The following is a 17,434-nucleotide window of genomic DNA, read 5'->3' as shown; positions in this document are numbered from 1 at the left end:
TGTCCTCAGTCCACCTTCATACTGCCCAGGGTTCCTGTAGAGGCAATGCAGAGCTCTGCACCAGGCATAGGCTCCCTATACTGGGGAGGCGGGGGTGCTAGTAAGTTATGCCTGCTGTTTGGTTCTTGTGTGCCAGGCTAGCTGGTGCAAAGGGGCTGCAACGCCAATATTGACTCGGCTCCTATGCCTGGCAGTAAATATTTGCAGGATCAGGCCCTGAGATCCTACTCCACTGTAGAATCCCTTAGATGTGTGCAATCTGCCTTACATCCAGGCCGCAGCAATCCAGCTTTCCACCAGCTTGCTCCTACGGCAGAGTGGCAAATAATTTCAATTTCCGCTCTGCCGTGTGTCCCCGCTCACTCTCGCTCGGCTCTTATGAGTTATGATAACATATAAGCAGCTTACAGAATTCTTATCAGAATCAGTTGAACACAATGCAACACTTAACTCTTAATGACAGCCACCTCTGACTGTGAATGACATGTCATAAATTATGTTTGAACTAGATTTTTCAGTGGCAGATATTCACCGTGCCACCCAGTCAGCCCTATAAAGTTGCACTCGCGGCCTTAATCCCATTTGGATGAGTGCCCTGCTTTCTCCACTTTCCGTCACTCGGGTACTTTAGTATTTTTGAACAAGTGAACAATCTTTGTTTCTGTACCTTATTAGGCCAAAGACCATAGCAGCAAGCGATGGCATCAGCAGGCCCTGCAGGCAGGATTCTCTGCAGACCCAGCCAACCTCCAACAAACCCCTTTTTATCCTCCTGTTTCTAGGAAGAATTATGATGGCGGAGCCCTGCTGCTGATCAGTCAAATCTGTGGTAGGCCTAGAGATAAGTCCTGTAAGCGTGGTGTACTGTAAAACAGCGGCTCCCATTCATTAGTAGCTTGTGTGTAATAAACCACCAAAAAAGGGGGGGAGGGGGAGAGCAGCTGCAGTGTGCAGGAGCAAACAACACAACTCATTCTTAGGAGCCAAAACTTTCTAATTTGCTGCTGGGCAGCCCAGCACATAGAAATTCTTTCTGATAATACACTAGTGCCCTCAGTATCTGTTTCTTGATTTTTTCCCCCCTTAGTTTTGCTTTCTGGAGGTTCTGAGGTCTGGGACACTTTCACTTTGAACCAAAAATGTAGACACTAGCTGAATAAGAAAAGAAAAGCAGCCACTCAGCAACTGTAGACTCCAGCATAAGAATGTGGTGGGTTCTGAAAGACGTTATCCTGCTGTGGAATGGCCGTTACACATATCTCAAGGAGCAGCGTGTAAATAAATTGTCACACAGGCTGCAAGAAGATAGAGCAATGCAATGGATCCATACTTTATTTAAACATGAGGGGTAAGAGAATAGCATATTCACAAGCGGTCAGAATGATGTTTATGGATGTAGAACTGGCTAGAAGATTGAAGAAGTGTTTTATTAGTTTAAAAAAAAATGCTGCCCAAACCAGAAAAAAATATTCCAAAGTTATTTGGATATTTTCTTCTATTTTTAATCATGTCTAATTAATAGCTAATTTCATTATTATCTTCCCTTTTTAAAAATGTACATACGCACATATTTAAGATGGGTCTAATAAGTGGAATTTATAGCACTGCCTATATTAGGAGCTGGACAATTAGTGGAGAAAATATACTCATGACTATTTTGGTGTATTAGTCGCTGAATTTGGATTTGCCATGTTCACCCCCTTGATGGATTTGCTTTTGATCACAGAAAATGAATTTCAGGCCTGGAACAAAAATGATGGTTACTTATTATTTGCATTGTGAAGCCCCAGTCATGGATCCAGACCCCGTTATGCCAAGTGCTCTGGTTTTATGACTAAATGAAATTTATTTTGGACAGAAACATATCCCAATCAACTAGCCATAAAAGGACTGCTGGATCTCTCTAGGAAATCACTAAGATCTGCCTCTAGTGGAAGTGCCAGGTTGTGACAATGGTGTCCATGGTCAGGGCCGGTGCAACCCATTAGGTGACCTAGGTGGTCGCCTAGGGCGCTAGCATTTGGGGGGCGGCATTTCAGATCTTTGGCCGCCCCGGTCCTCCTCGGCATTTAGGCAGAGGGACCTGGGGCAAGGGGGCGTGGGGATGGCCACCTGCAGCAAGTAAGGGGGGGCGCAGCATGCAGGGGAATGGCTCCCCACCAGCTTACCTCTGCTCCACCTCCTCCCCTGAGCACGCCACCTCGCTCTGCTTCTCTCCCTCCCAGGCTTGCGGCACCAAACAGCTGATTGGCTGTTTGAAGGCGGGAGAAGTGGAGCGGCGATGGCATGCTCGGGGAGGAGGTGGAGCAGAGGAGAGCTGGGGCGGGGAGCTGCCACATGGCACCCTGGGCTGGGGGAGCTACCGTGGGGGAAGTGCCTGAGGGAAGAGGGAGGGAGCTGCCATGGGGGGGGTGTCTCAGGGCAGAGGGGGTGTGGGGAGTGCCACAGGGCTTGGGGGGCACACAAGGTGGAAGTTTTGCCTAGGGCGTGAAACATCCTTGCACCTGCCCTGCCCATGGTAGGATCGGCACCTGCATAGACCCTAAAAAGTATCTTTTTAGCACAGGGGCCCATTTCTTTCTGCTATCAGCACCAATGACCAGTAAAGGAATAGAATTACATTCATTTTGTGCTTAATTAGCCCAGAGGAAGAGAGTTGCTGAAATGTTCCCAGGTCTTCTGGCTAGAGTCCTGTTAAGGAGGCATTTATGGGCATCTGACTGTTCTCTTCCCAACTAGAACCGCTAACATACACGCACATGCTGTAATTACTGTGTCTATATCAATGCAAATGTGCTGTCTGCATAATCGAGGTGAATAATAATGGATGACAGAAAACTGGACATTCCCAAAGTGTTCAGATATTTCACATGAAATAATGCTGTAACACTGGACACTAATTAACACAAACAAATCACTCCATTGACAGACTTAGTCTACTGGTCAGAGCCCTGACCCGAGGCTGCAAGCATACAGCCATACCACAATTACTAACTTGTTAGTGACAATGATGGTGACAAATGGATCTTGGTTACCAAATATCTGAGCCCAGAAAATTGATTGAATATTTTAGATAGATATGACACCATGGGAGGGACCATGTTCCCTCAAACCTAGATGAGAGTCCAGGCACAAACACACTTAAATAAATCAGACAAAGTTATGTGGCCACTTGCTTCACAGTTGGAACTACAAAATAACCCCCTGACCATAGGACTGGCACAGGGGGCAATTAAATAAGATAGAAAAGGCTCCCCCAATGCTGGAAAGTAAAGGAAGTAAGTGATAATAATTTGCCTAAACAATAAACACCTCAAACCTTAAGAGACATTCAACATCCGAAGTCTCACGGAAACTATTTACTATTTTAGTAGTTTTAAAGCACTGAGTCAGCTGGGTGGCGTTCCAACTCATATTTGACTACAGTAAACTTTAAGGACCTGATTCTCCCCTGACACTTGTTTTACCCCAGTAAAGCTGTTGACTTCCTTGGGATACTCCTGATTTATACCAGTGAAAGCAAGAGGAGACTCAGAGTCTGAAGATATTTTTAACCCTTGGCTGGCATTCCATCTCAGGCTGATTCATTGACAATGACTCCTAATGGGTGATCTAACTGAGTGTTTCTTGCCAATACAATAAATCTCTTCTGTAACCTTTTTGAAAGTAAAGAAATTCAGATGTGAGACATGAAAGGCAAAATAATGTGGAGGCTTATCAGCAGAATTTTTAAAATGGGCAGAAAGATTATCAGAGGGTTATATTTTCTTTTTGTCGATCAGTTACAAACTATCCGATGGAAAACGTTATGAATAGTAAATCAGTCTCTTTTGTCCTCTCTTAAATGTAGGAAGTAATTTGACAACAAAATCAATGCAATACGTGTATGTGGACTATAGCTGGTGTCTGCACTTTCAAATTAAAGTTTTAATGGTGGATGGTTTAATGTTAACACAAACTTTAAATACATGATGGAGATGTATTTATTTTTTTTAGCCTGGCCTGTTGCTTATTTCATGAATCCCTCTCTCACCGCCTAAGCAAGTGTGAGGCATTGTGCTGCCAGCACTGTCCTTATTTCCTGAAGCACCCTGCTGTCCGTCACTATAGGGATGGAATATTGTAAATTCCAGGAGCTATTTTCTCACTGCCAACCTGGGGCCAAGCTGACCTTAGTGGGAGCTGGGGTGACATTCAGGATCGGGCTCTTTGTATCAGGAGGGTTCAGATGCAGTAGAGTGGAAGGCATTCCAATGGTTCTGAAATTCCTGCAGGTGCTTAAACTGCAAAGGGTCCTTTCACAGCTTCACATCTGCCTCTGTCATGTGCATTTGAGCATGTGACCGTAGTGTTTGTTTGTTTGGCTGACTGACATGTAGTGACCAGAACTGCTGATAGAAGGTCTCCAACAAAATAGTTTTGCTGGTCAGAGTTCACTGGAATATAACTAGTCCGTACTGCTTGTGACATTTCTCTGGCCTTTGGAAAATAGTGCATAATGATAATAAGGTTGCTTATAAATGTGTATTTAATTTGCTTTCAAACTTGACAGCCTCTTTGTAGAAAAAAACATCGACTGTGCGCAAATGACATATTTGACTCACCCAATAGTCACAACTGCCCAAAACTGGGACTCAGTCTTCCAGTTCTTATTCCATGGGACACTTTGCCTAAGTAAAGATTGCTGACATGAGTGAGGGTGAGCAGGATCACACCCTGTAATCCTGATAATGTCTTTTAAATATCAGAAAGAAAATTGTCAGAACTTGCACCATTCTGAATATTAGGGCGTAATGAAAAAAAAAGACAAAAGAGCCTCACACTTATTACTTAGTGGTGATCAAACTAATAATTGAAAATAATGAAGAATGGTACAAAAAGATCTTTCATTCCCTTTTGCCTGCTATGCAAATTACAAGACTGTATTATATTCAGAAAAGTGCAACTTTTCCGAATTTCTACAGTTGTACATTCAAATCCTCTTCTGATCAAATCAACAACTTTTTAAACTGCATTTGACTTTTTAAAGCATATCTGTATTTTTCCCCATCTGTATGCCCAATTTGTATCTTATCTGTTTTCATATTGTAAAGGACTAAAGCAAAGATATTTTCAGAATAACTGTGGCATTTGTCCTTGCTGAGGTGTTCTCAAAAATGGATCAAACAATATTAAAAAGATTTTCTTGTATTAGTCTTTTTGTGTTTTGATGAAATTGATAGATTTGTATATGGAGTCTTCTCCTGTATTGCTGTCAGTGGCAGTAGTCCCTGATTAAGAAGAGCAGGATCAGGACTTTTGACTTAATCAGTTCCTCATATTTTGTTTTTCTGTACACCCACCGTTAGCCCAATGTTCTTCCCATCGCATAACCTTGTCTGTGAGCTGCTGTCCTCCCTCTCCCCCCCATTCACTTCTACGTCACTACAGTGAAAAAAGCTAACCAGGCATATTAGTCTTTGCACATCAGGGCCTGAGTTTGCAACCTGCTTTGTAGGCTTGCCCATCTGTTTGTTCGGCAGTAACCTGAACTGGAGAAGGTAAGATTAAGGCACCTGTAAGTTCCCCATCACTTATATTGGATCCTGATTACCATCAAGCTGCATGATTAAGTACCAGAAGCATCAACAATTGAAGGTTTGTTTGATTGTTTGTTTGTTGAATCTCCTCTGGGGCCTGCAAGCTGAAGTTATCACTGAATGCCTGTTTCCATACTTGTCTCTCTCTTACACACTCCCCCCAACGAGGATGTACACAGCCAGCTCCGTCCAACACACTTCAGAGCCCTACCTGATGAAAGGTCTGACTGACCAGTAGTACAACTCTTGGTAGAAGTGCTCCACATGCAAATCTGTAGCCCTCTGAATGCTCTACTGCCTTCAATAAGACAGGTGAAGAATTAATAAACCACAGCAAAGAAAGAGGGAGGAAAAAATGTTTTCAGATCGGATTTGAAATAAGGTGAGTTCAGGGAGGCAGGGTTCTAGAAAGCTGTTCAGACACCTTTATCGGTGTATTGCACCTTTTTTTCATAACTGTTCAACCTCTTGATCCCACTTCCCTGCAGAAGAGTGATGAAAAGAAACAGACTGCGCAATGCACACTTCTGGATGCAAGAGATGCCCATCACAATGGATCTGGTCCTGGCATGATGTACTCAACCCCTGCTAAGAGTCAATGAGTACCCTTAGCTCCCATCAACTTCAGCAGGAGTTGAGGGCACTCAGCACTTTTCAGTATCAGGCCCAGTGGAGTGAAATGATAAACCTGGGTTATTGTGTGTACATGTGTACACACACACACACACACACACACACACACACACACACACACACACACACACACACACACACACACACACACACAAGCCAGCCGCTTTTTTAAACAAGTACGATTATATTGGCATATATTAAACACATCTATATTTGTTAGGGAACAAAGTCCCAAGAGACTCTAAACACGTCAGTAATGAAAGAGTTAAAAAGCTGAGCAAAGGCTGTTTTTAATTCAAGTGAATCCTACAAATGCACTCTTGCAAATTCAACCTGTACCACAGAAATCCTAAATTGCAGTGCCCTGCACCCCACTGAAACTCCAGTCTGCTGTAAGTAAGCCTCAGCATGGGCAAAATTGGGGGTGAACAGTTGGAGGAGGGGCTCAAGCCCTGGGCCTTTGTAGCTGAGGGGTGAAACACTGAGATCCTGCAGAGAAGGAACACAGAAACCCTCAAGGCAGAGAGAAATAGACCTAGACAAAAGCCCGTTACATGGTTGTAAATCACCCCACTGCTGTTATTTTATTTACTGCAGTCTGCAGGAGGATTGTTTTCTCTTTGCAAAATTTTTAAGCTTCAGGGTCCTTTTTCCTTTTGCTCCACAACAGCAGTCACTTATACCACAGTGCCCCATACAGACGGACCTCACCTTCAGCTCCTCAAGGGAAAAATAACCCTCCCACTCTGGATATGCTGGGTACAAAAACCAAACCATCACATGGCCGCAACTTTAAAGAGACTGGGCTAGATGCTATCTTGTTAAAAATGAAATCTTTACTGGTAGTCACTTTATGTCCTGTGAGTGGCATTTACTTCTGTGCTCTGATGGTGAGCATGGTATAAGTGCATAGGCATAGACGGGCCATCTCAGTTGTAGCTAAAATACTTACTGATATAATGGGCCAGATCATCTGCTGCTGTAAGTCGGTACCACTCCATGGATTGCACCTGCTGGAAATCTGGCCCAGTGTTTTAAAACTCTTTTTGTAAGGGCTCAGTGTTTTATTTATTTGGTGCTGGGTGAGAAAAAGAGGAATGTTCCACAGCTTCAGTGTTTACACATTTCCAACAGTGTTTCTGAAAAAAACATTCCCTTGCAGCTTCGGAATCCGCTCTCTGCATAATTACACTATTAACCTGGGATCTCATCCTATCCGTCAGTAGCAACTTTGGGGATCTCTTTCTTGCCAGGGTGGTTAACATAATTACAGTACTTAAATGTTGAGTCTAATCCACAGATCCAAACTGTGTTCTCTCCCCCTGCTCGCCTTTCTTGGGCTTTTTACACTTTGAGAGACAGAGCGTTTGCTAGAGTTTCTTTCACAATCAGTTCTTGGATTTTCAAAATGGGTTTGGGGTATTATTTGCTGGGAGTGTGAAGATATCTGCAATCCAAATCTGGAAAAAAAGAAGCTGCTCATGTCCCTCTGTGGGAATAAATGGCTCCTCTTCTTTTGGTAAACATTTCTTTGCAATCCGGCCAGTAGCAGACTAGCCTTTGGGGCCGGAGGGGTGGAAGAGGGGGATGAGAGGGAGGGGGAGAAATGTCACTTCATAACAACAAGAGGCCATGAGCTGAGCTATCTGCCTGCTTTAAACAACATAAACCAGGAAGTTGAAAGGAGAACATGTAATAAGTGTGCAGCCTGAAAAGGTGGGTTCTGTCCCTCCTGTGACAGGTTTACAGAGGTATTTACAAGGTGTTTGAGCAGGTAATTAGCACCCAGACCAAGCTGCAGGAAATAGTTCTGGTCATCTCAGATGCAGAATACATAATGAGCTGGAGGGCTTGATTTTCAATGGCTGATTTACTCAGAACAATGGCCCCAAACAGAACTGAGTGCAGGACTTAGGGATGGTAACTTTAGAGCCAGTGGGCTCCTTTCCCATCAGTTTACAACAGTTTTTTTTTTAAAGCTGATAAGATTGCAAACATTTTGCAAAAAAAAGTTTTCTTAGGGGGAAAAATACCCTTGAATTTGTTATAAAAGAAATGCCAGTGGATAAGGAAACCCACACTGTGAATACACCTGTTGCCAGCCAAAGATAAATGTTTGATGGTTTATTTCAATCCAAAATCTTGAGGACTTCTTGTGTTTTTTAATCTAACCTCACTCTAGAGATTGTAAGTGTTGCATTTGATAGATCCTTTGGAACTAAACTTCTTTGCTATGCTCCATTGGATTAAAATATTAATATTTTGAGTCTGGAAAATAAAATTACAAATATAATCTGAAATACCTTAAGATGGAGGACAAAGCTAATGTGACCCTCATGAATCTCAGGTCTTTAAATAGTCCTTTGTAGAAATGTTTATACCATTGATAAGGAAGTTGTTTTGAATGCAAATCCTTTCAAATGCATCACACATTTTCTAATTTATAGCTGTATACAGCACAATATGCTATGGCCTCAATCCTGCAATTGGATCTGCTAGCACTCCCCCCTGGACAGAGCTCCCAGCAGGGCCGGCGCTTCCATTTAGGTGACCTAGGTGGTCGCCTAGGGCATCAGGATTTTGGAGGGTGGCAATTCGGAGGCTGGGGGTCCTTCTGCACTCTGGGGGGGATGGTGGTGGCAATTCTGCGGCGGATCCTTCACTCGCTCTGGGACCCACTGCCGAAGTGCCCCGAAGACCGGGAGCACGGAAGGACCCCCGCCTAGGGCGCCAAAAACCCTGGTGCTGCTCCTGGCTCCCAGGAGTCCATGCTAACAAATCTGATTATAGATTTGGGGCCATAATTAGTAATTGGTGATTAAGGGCCTGTCTGGACTAGAATTCTCAGCAGTGTCACTAGTGCAAACCCCTAGTAGAGACACACCACATCATGCAATTTTTTCACAGGTTCAATGCATCTACACTGGGGCTGTGCATTAGCGTAGCTCCACCAGTGGAAAAACCCGTGTGAAGAGCTGCTGTAAGGAGCTGCCAGAGGAAGCCATTTGCAAGGCACAAGAAGAAGTGTTAGCACTAGCAATCCTACAAAACCCAGGAATTGTGCTACATTTTCTTAAGTGCCATCTACTTCATCTTTTAACTATTTCCATATCTACAGATTTAGCACACTCCTGTAACATCCAGTAGGGACAGGGAGGGCCCCAGTCCTAAAAACATTTACACGCGTGCTTAACTTTTAGCAGTGAATTGTCCCATTGACTTCATTGTGACTGCTCAGGTGCTTAAAAATTAACATGAGTAAGTGATAGTGTAACCCACTGATCAGTGTGTGTTGTGTGTCCTTTTCTGTGCTTGTTCCACCGGGGATATGAAGGTGGCACAACCTCTAGCTATAGAGATTAGTACAGTACTTTAGCTCAAGCTGTAGATATATGTCTCTAGCTCTGGAGGTCCCTGGTGTGTCAACCAGGATGATGCCCACACTGCTTCACTTTCTACCTGCAACTAACTGCCTTCAGTTAGCTACAGTCAGACTGACTGGGGCCTAACAACAACTAACTATCTGAGAGCAGAAGACACAGCCATGAATTCCTCCTTCAGGTAAGAGTCTCTAACTTCACTGGGATCCATTAGTCTTTCCTTAGAACTTCAGCTGTTCACTGCATTATGGGGTTAACTAGAAAACTCTTTAAGCAGAGGAAAAAATAAGAAAAAATAAATCCCTTTGTACTCTGGGAAAGGGTTGAAAAGATAGCAAGGCCTGAGCGATATTAGTAAACCTTCACTGGTGTAACTAAATTGATTTAATATTGATCTATTTGTACTCATATAGAAGCGCTTAAATCAGTGTAAGCACAATTTAAACTGGTTTAGCTTAATGTGGTAAGTTAATTTTAAAACTAATTTTAGCTCAAATTAATTAATGGATCTACTTGTAAATGGTTGTGAAATTAATTCTGTGCTTAAAGATTGAGCATTGTAAGTTTGGTGAGGATACACTGAATATACACAACCTACCTAGCTGCTTTTGTGCTAAATATTATCCAGAACAAAATTCTGTCCCCATGCTCATCTCTGCTCTTTGTATGGATGACCTCTCACCCCAGACATTCAATGAATTATTTTAGTAGAGACCAGCAACACTTTAAGAAAGACCCTGAGGAATAAGGTCTTTAACTGAAACTCCAGGGTTTATTATGGTAGAATCTATTGGTCCCCCAACAAAGAATGGGGTCCCCACTGTATTAGGTGTCATACAAATGTGTGGAAAGAACAGTCTTCATTGTGGCCAACTCCAAGAAATCAAAAATAACGAGTCTGCCCATCCCCCCCCCAAATCATGAGTGTGGCTTAAAAATGGTGAGATTTTAAATTAATGAATTTTAGGTTATTTGCTTTTATGAGTTGAGCATTTAGGGCAGAGGTGGGAAAACTATGGCCCGCGGGATAGTCCTGCCCGGCACCCAAGTTCCTGGCCCGGACCTGGCTCCTCCCCCGCTGTTCCCCCTTCCCCGCAACCTCACCTCGCTTGCTCCGCCGCTGGAGCAATGCTCTGGGCGGTGAGGCTGCGAGCTCCTGGGACAGCGCAGCTGAGGAGTCCGGCCTGAACCGGTGCTCTGAGCTGTGTGGTGGTGGCGATGGAATGGCCCGGGTCCAGCCAGGCAGTGCGGCTGTAGCACCACCAGCCACCGGTGCTCCAGGCAGCGCAGTAAGGGGGCAGGGAGCAGGGGGAGTTGGATAGAAGGCAGGGGAGTTCAGGGTGGTGGTTAGGGGTCGTGGTGGTCGGGGCAGACAGGGGGTTGAATGGGGGCAGGGGTCTCTGGGGGGAAGTCAGGAAGGAGGGGTGTTGAATGAGGCAGCAAGGGCAGTCAGGGGACAGGGAGAAGAGGTGGTTGGATGGGGCAGAGGTCCTGGGGGGGCAGATAGGATGTGGGGGCTGGGTCACGACCCCCTCCCCTAACCAGCCCTCCATACAATTTACGAAACCCGATGTGGCTCTCAGGCCAAAAAGCTTGCCCGCCCCTGATTTAGGGTCATATTTTCAAGCTCTTCTCCAAGCGCTAGAGACTTTCTTATTTTTAATGAAAGCTGAAGTGATCCCACAGGGTATGTCTACATGGTTCCCAGCCCACTAACACATACTCACACCAGCCCCCTTTGAGGTAGCGTAAATATACCTAGTAGTGTTGCCATGGTAGCATGGGTAGCGCGGTACGTACTGACGTTCAGGTGGGTTTGCACTAGGCAGGGCTAAGCCGTGCTGCTGCATGGTGCCCCATCTTTCCACAGTTATGCTGCTAATTATACTCCTGCTAGCTCAACGAGAGCTAGTGCGAGTATCTGTATGTGAGCTGGGGATCCTACCCTAGCTCCTAGAGTAGCTGTAGCTACAGTTATAAGACTCCAGGAGGTGGGACTTTTAAGAAAAATAGCAAAAATTTTGTCAACACTGCATCCCTGTCCTGCAGAGTTTACATTCTAAATAGTCAAGACAAAAGCTGTGTGTGTACGTTTCGGGGAAACAGAGGGACCGAGATCTTGACCTTGACATGCCCAAGGTCACTCAGCAGGTCAGTGGTAGAGCTGGGAATAGAACGCAAGTCCCCTGACTCCCACACCAGTGCATTAGCCACTGGTTCTCAGGGACAGAGAGGTCAGAATGTAATTATTTGAGGTGGACTTGAGCTGAGACACTGGACAATATGGGTAACTTTACTGACCACTGAGTTAAACCTCTATTTCCATTTCATCCCCAAAGTGCCTCTTTTGTGTGTGTGCTTTGTCAAAGTGTGACTCCTACTACCATGCTGGGGCATGGTTCATTGACTTGTCACCTCAGCATCACTGCCTAAAGCATCTTGGATCATCTGAAGGCTCCCATCACAGTACTGACCAGGCATGTTCCACAATGGTGGATGAAAGGATCAGAGCTACTTTGCTCTGTAAAACCAAACTGCAAGGGTAACCAATTTTAACGTTGGGATGTTCTAAAAGTATAGGCACCTGCATTTGAATGGGTAGTTAGGGCCAAATGTACCACCTTTGATCCTTCTACACAACTCACAGTGATGTTCATGCCAAGAGATGACCTTTAGGGTCTGATTTTCAGAAGTGCTGAGGAATCAGAGTTTCTTAGTCTGTAACTAGTATGATAACCTTTTGGGGGGCACTGATGGCCTCTTAGTATGTTATAGAGCCATAAATTTACTAAAGTCCCAAATAAATAATGTAGCTTATATTTTTGTTCATTTTTTTTTAATACAGCAGCAGCAAAATGTTAAGTTCTATGTACAAACTGCTTTTGGTGGCTTCAGATCTGAGCATAACTTATCCTTATCAATTTGTGTAATGACTTTAATAATGATTAATGTGATGCTGTAATAAAAACATACTGATTACTGCACTGTTAGTGCAGGAATTAAATTAGGAAGCATTTAACTCACATGAAGGTTTTAAATTTCTTTCTGAATGCTGACAGATTCAGGCTCCCAGATTTCTCTCTGCAGAGTACACTTTAGCTTTGGACATACCTTTAAAGACTTTAAACAGCTTGAGACTTGTAGTTTGCCACAGGAGCTTACAGCAAATTCATGTTTCTGGGTTTTAAACGATGCGCTGGAGTACAAGAGCCCTGCTCAGGAAGTCACAGGTGGTGAGAAAAGGTGTAGCAAGGTCATTGTGAACCACATACATTAAGGTTGTATCTTTAAAGTCAATTCTAAATTTAATTGAAAGCGGAGGGCAAGGGAGCTAGGATAGGAGCAATGTAGTGATTTATTTTGAAGCATGTAAGAAGTCATGCAGCTGAATGCTAGATGAGCTGGAGTTTTAATAAAATGGCATTGGGCAAGTCAGCAGGAAAAGTGAGGACTGGATTAGATGAAGGATCTGTGTGTGTGTGTGTGTGTGTGTATGAGAGAGAGAGAGAGCGTGCGCAGCATTTCCCCAAATTATATTGCTGTTCTTACAGTGGTGGAAATGTACAAATGTGTTCATCAGCTGAAAGATCAGGATCAAACCGTGTGTGTCAAACCAAAAACTCCAGCAAAAGATTTTGCGTGAATCCTTTAGTTATAAGGAAAGTGGATATATGAGTGGAAATCAGAACCAAACTTCTGAAACTGATCTGTAGAAAATGACAATATCACAGAGTTTATGCTGAGTAATAATAATCATAGAAATACAGAGCTGGAAAGTTATCTGGTCCAGCCCCCTGCACTGTGTCAGGGCCAAGTATACCTAGACTATCCCTGACAGGTATTTGTCCAACGTGTTCTTAAAAACCTCCAATGATGGGGATTCCACAACCTCCCTAAAAGCCTATTGCAGTACTCATAATACCCTACCTCTTATATAGCACCTTTCTTCATCAATAGATCTAAAGTGCTTTACAACGGAAGTCAGTCTTGTTATCCCCATTAGAGAAAGTGAAGCACAAAAGAGGGAAGTGATTTGCCAAGGTCACCCAGCAGGCCAACAACAGAGCCTAGGCCAGAACCCAGGTCTTGTGACTCCTACTCTAGTGCACTGTCCAGTAGGGCACACTGCTTCAGGAACAGCTAGAGTGCTGTAATAACACAGCATTCCCTTACTACCTTAATTTTGGTTGCTCATGCTCAGTGAGACAGCAGCAGGCTTCCTTAATATTTCACGCTGTTTCATGTACAACATGCTGGGTAATATGAAAGGACTCGACCCTTAATATTAAAGTGGCTCTTTATTAAGAGAACTATTTACAGAGGTCCTGCAACTGCTGCAGTTAGTATTCTATCACCATGCATACAAACTGGATCCTCCAACATCTTCCCTCCTGTGACCTATGCTCCTCCTTCCAAGTTCCTGGCAGGTTGCCACACAAACAGGGCTGTTTTAGAGGTCAGTTTGTCAGGAGCTGGAGATTTTTTCCTATAAATGCGTCTTTCCCTCTAGCCTTGCCCTTTGTTCATTTGGGCCCGTGATAATAAACCCTCTGTGATATCATGAGCTATTTCTATGGGATTAATAAGGATGTCACAGTGACGTGTTGATACTGCTTGTTTAGAGACAGAGAAGCAATCGTTGGGATCAGAGGATCATTGTCTCTTCTCTACACAACTTTCTAATTACCAATTTATTTTTTTAATCACGCCTGATTTAGGGCCTGATCCAATCTCCAGTGAGGTCAATGAGTCTCTCTCTCTCTCTCTCTCTCTCTCTCTCTCTCTCTGAGGGCTTGAACACCCATTCAAGTCAATAGAAAGACTCCCAAAGACTTTGGTGGAAACTTGATCTGGCCGTGTGAGAGAATACCTTAAAATGAGAGAGTGTTTATTTAACACTTTAACTGTCAGTGTCTACTGTACATACATTAATTTGACTGGCAAACTAGGAAATTGTAACCTCAGGGTTATGGCTACACTGAGATCAATATTTTTCTATTGTTATTTTATCAAGGATTCTTTATTTTCATTTTTTAAAATGAGAAAATTATAACCCAGGGAATATCCTATAGTAGGTACACAAATATAGACACCGAGATTTGCCTGCTACACAATTGCACCGTGACTAGGTAAATGCATAGATCCTTTTGTTTGATGCGTTCTTTACTTTTTAATTTTAAAAAGAAATCAAATGTTAACCTTCTATTAAGCCACAGCAGGTTGTTCCTACAATTGTACAGTGTGGTAATGTGGGATGTGTCTGGAATGTGGGATGTGTCTGGACGTTGCTTTCATAATCCATTTAAATCTGGATGGTGAGTTTCAATCCACGTATGCTGTGGAAGTTCACTCCGTAATGAACGGTGGGTGAAATTCACCCCTACTTTCTGCACCCATAAAAGTCTATGCAGCCTTTAAGCTGTTAAAATAGGTCTGATGTGGGACTTAAGTTTTGTATAGGTCGTGTGGTGACTCTCCGCACCCTGACCTAGAACTCACTGAAACCAATGGAAATGGATCAGGCTTTTTAGTCCATACGTTCTGAGGCTGAAATCCTGGCCCCCATCAAAAGCAATGGCATACTTCAGAAAGGCCAGTGTTGCCATTGTTGCAGTTTGATTGCAACACTTGTGATTTTTGGCGTTTTCTCTTAAAGCCCCAGTTCATGCTTTTTGGGGGCCTGACTCATCATTTTTTTTAACACTTTGGGTTGGCAATAAGGCATCTATTAAAATCCACAAATTTCTTAAACATCAGTGTTAATCTGCCAATTTTTACAGTATTTCATTAATATTCTAGGTTGACAATGAAAGACAATGGCATTGAATTTTTCCAATGTCTGTCAGGCTGTCTATATGATAAGATTCTAGGATTGTCACCTGTCTCTGTGTCACTTTGAAGTGTAGAAGGTCCGTTGAGTCAGTGAGAAGTGCTAGCAACAGCTGCAAGTGTGGCAGAGAACTCTTTTTTGTTCATAATATCACCAGGTTGGATCATCTCTGGGTTTCACTGTCCATTACCATCCAGTTCTTAAATTCACAGCCATTTTGATTGTGTATCGCTACAATAAAGGCAAATATTGATGCCATGCCAAATGTGCAAGACCATTGTGATATTAGCGGTAACGCACCTAATCACCACCTTTACTCTACAGCTAATTTGCATACAACAATTCCATTGTTGAATGACGGAGACTGGTGGATTATTTGGCCCCACTGTCTCACCCATGCAACAATGGGGGCTTTGAACTACTAGAGATTTATAACCTTCCATAAAAGGACGATTGTTACCAACTTTTGGTTTTTGTAGCTAGTTATGGCAGGGTTGTTGGTGCCGAAAATGACTTCATGTGGTTGAAATTAACTCTCTGGTTTGTCTATTACGACTTTGACTATGTTAAGAATTTTGTCGTAGGAAGGCACATATCAGCACAGAACCTAATTGCATGCTTGCACTTCCTCCAGTAGTGGTTGGAGTTTTATCAGCTTTATTGCAGATAATTTGGAAAGAGTGCAATTATATCAATGGAAAATGTTATACGCTTACTTCCAGACCATTGAAGTCAATAGGAGTTTTTCTGTTGATGTAAATAGCAGAATTGAGTGCATATTTCTCTTGTATTGCTTCTAAGTATCTAAATATCCATTCTTTAGGTTCTCATAAAATTCTGTTTTCCATTTATCAGTTCTGTCTTTCAAATACATTTTATTTAGAAAATCTAAGTTTCTGCATATTTCCCTCTAAACTCCTTTCCACTGTTTGGATTTAAACAAAATATGTCCAGTCCTCTCAAATATTTTCTGTTTTTGGAGGTATAGTGTCTAACTGAAAGTATATATAGTTTGGAAATGATAAAAGGAGGTGTTTATTATAAGTTTTCTCTAGGGCAACTGTAACAGAGACGCTCCCTGGCAAAGAGTTCTCTGTTCTTTGCAGACAACTCTTGTCTCAATCCTGACAAGCTCGCTACACCAAATATATGTCTTGCATGGCCCTTACCTTACATGTTACCCTTTATGGATATATACTAAAAGCTCTTAACTTATCAAAACTCATAATCATTGTGAGACATATGTACGGGTAATATTTAAAAATAATATAACTACATTGAACGTATGCTTTTTCGGACTTGAAGGAAAAGTTAGTCACCAGGGGATAATATGTCTCACTGATGACCATTCAAGTAGGAGGGAGTTGTCACCCCATCCTAGTTAGCCGGTTGTATAATACAAGGTTCAGTTGTGTAGCCTTGCACCATCCCAAGACATTCAATGAAAAACCACCCTAGACAATTGCAAACAATCAAAACCACTTAGAGGTAAAAAAAAGGACCAATACAAAAGACAGGGGATTGCCCTGTCTATGAGTAGAAACAAAAGACAGTTTCAGTAGAACACAGAATGCTTGTGGAGCAGGGGTGTTTTCATGAAAGTTTGGATCCTGGTTCCTCTGAAGCCAGTCAGCTCTGAAACAGACCGAGATTGGGGGTTGGAGGGAACTTACTTTATTAGATAGAAAAGATAACTATTGATAAAGGTAGGCACAATCATGTATCATGATTTTCTTTGTATTATAACCATTTGTTTCACTCACTCTCTCTTCTTTCTAGATGAACCTCTATTCTTTCTTAAATATCCCTTTTCATAGAATTGTAGAATCATAGAATCTTAGGACTGGAAGAGACCTCAAGATGTCATCTATTGTTGTCTAAGTAGCCAATGAGAGATGCCCACTCAACCCAGTCAAAATCTTTCTTTGCATCTAGAGATAATAAATACAAGTTCCTGTGGTTTTGACTAGGTCAAGCATATACAATTTAATGTGTATTGAAGGTTGTCTGAT

The sequence above is a fragment of the Gopherus evgoodei genome, chromosome 9 (genome assembly GCF_007399415.2).
Source record: "Gopherus evgoodei ecotype Sinaloan lineage chromosome 9, rGopEvg1_v1.p, whole genome shotgun sequence".
NCBI lineage: Eukaryota > Metazoa > Chordata > Testudines > Testudinidae > Gopherus > Gopherus evgoodei.
Note: the sequence above shows the minus strand (reverse complement) of the source record.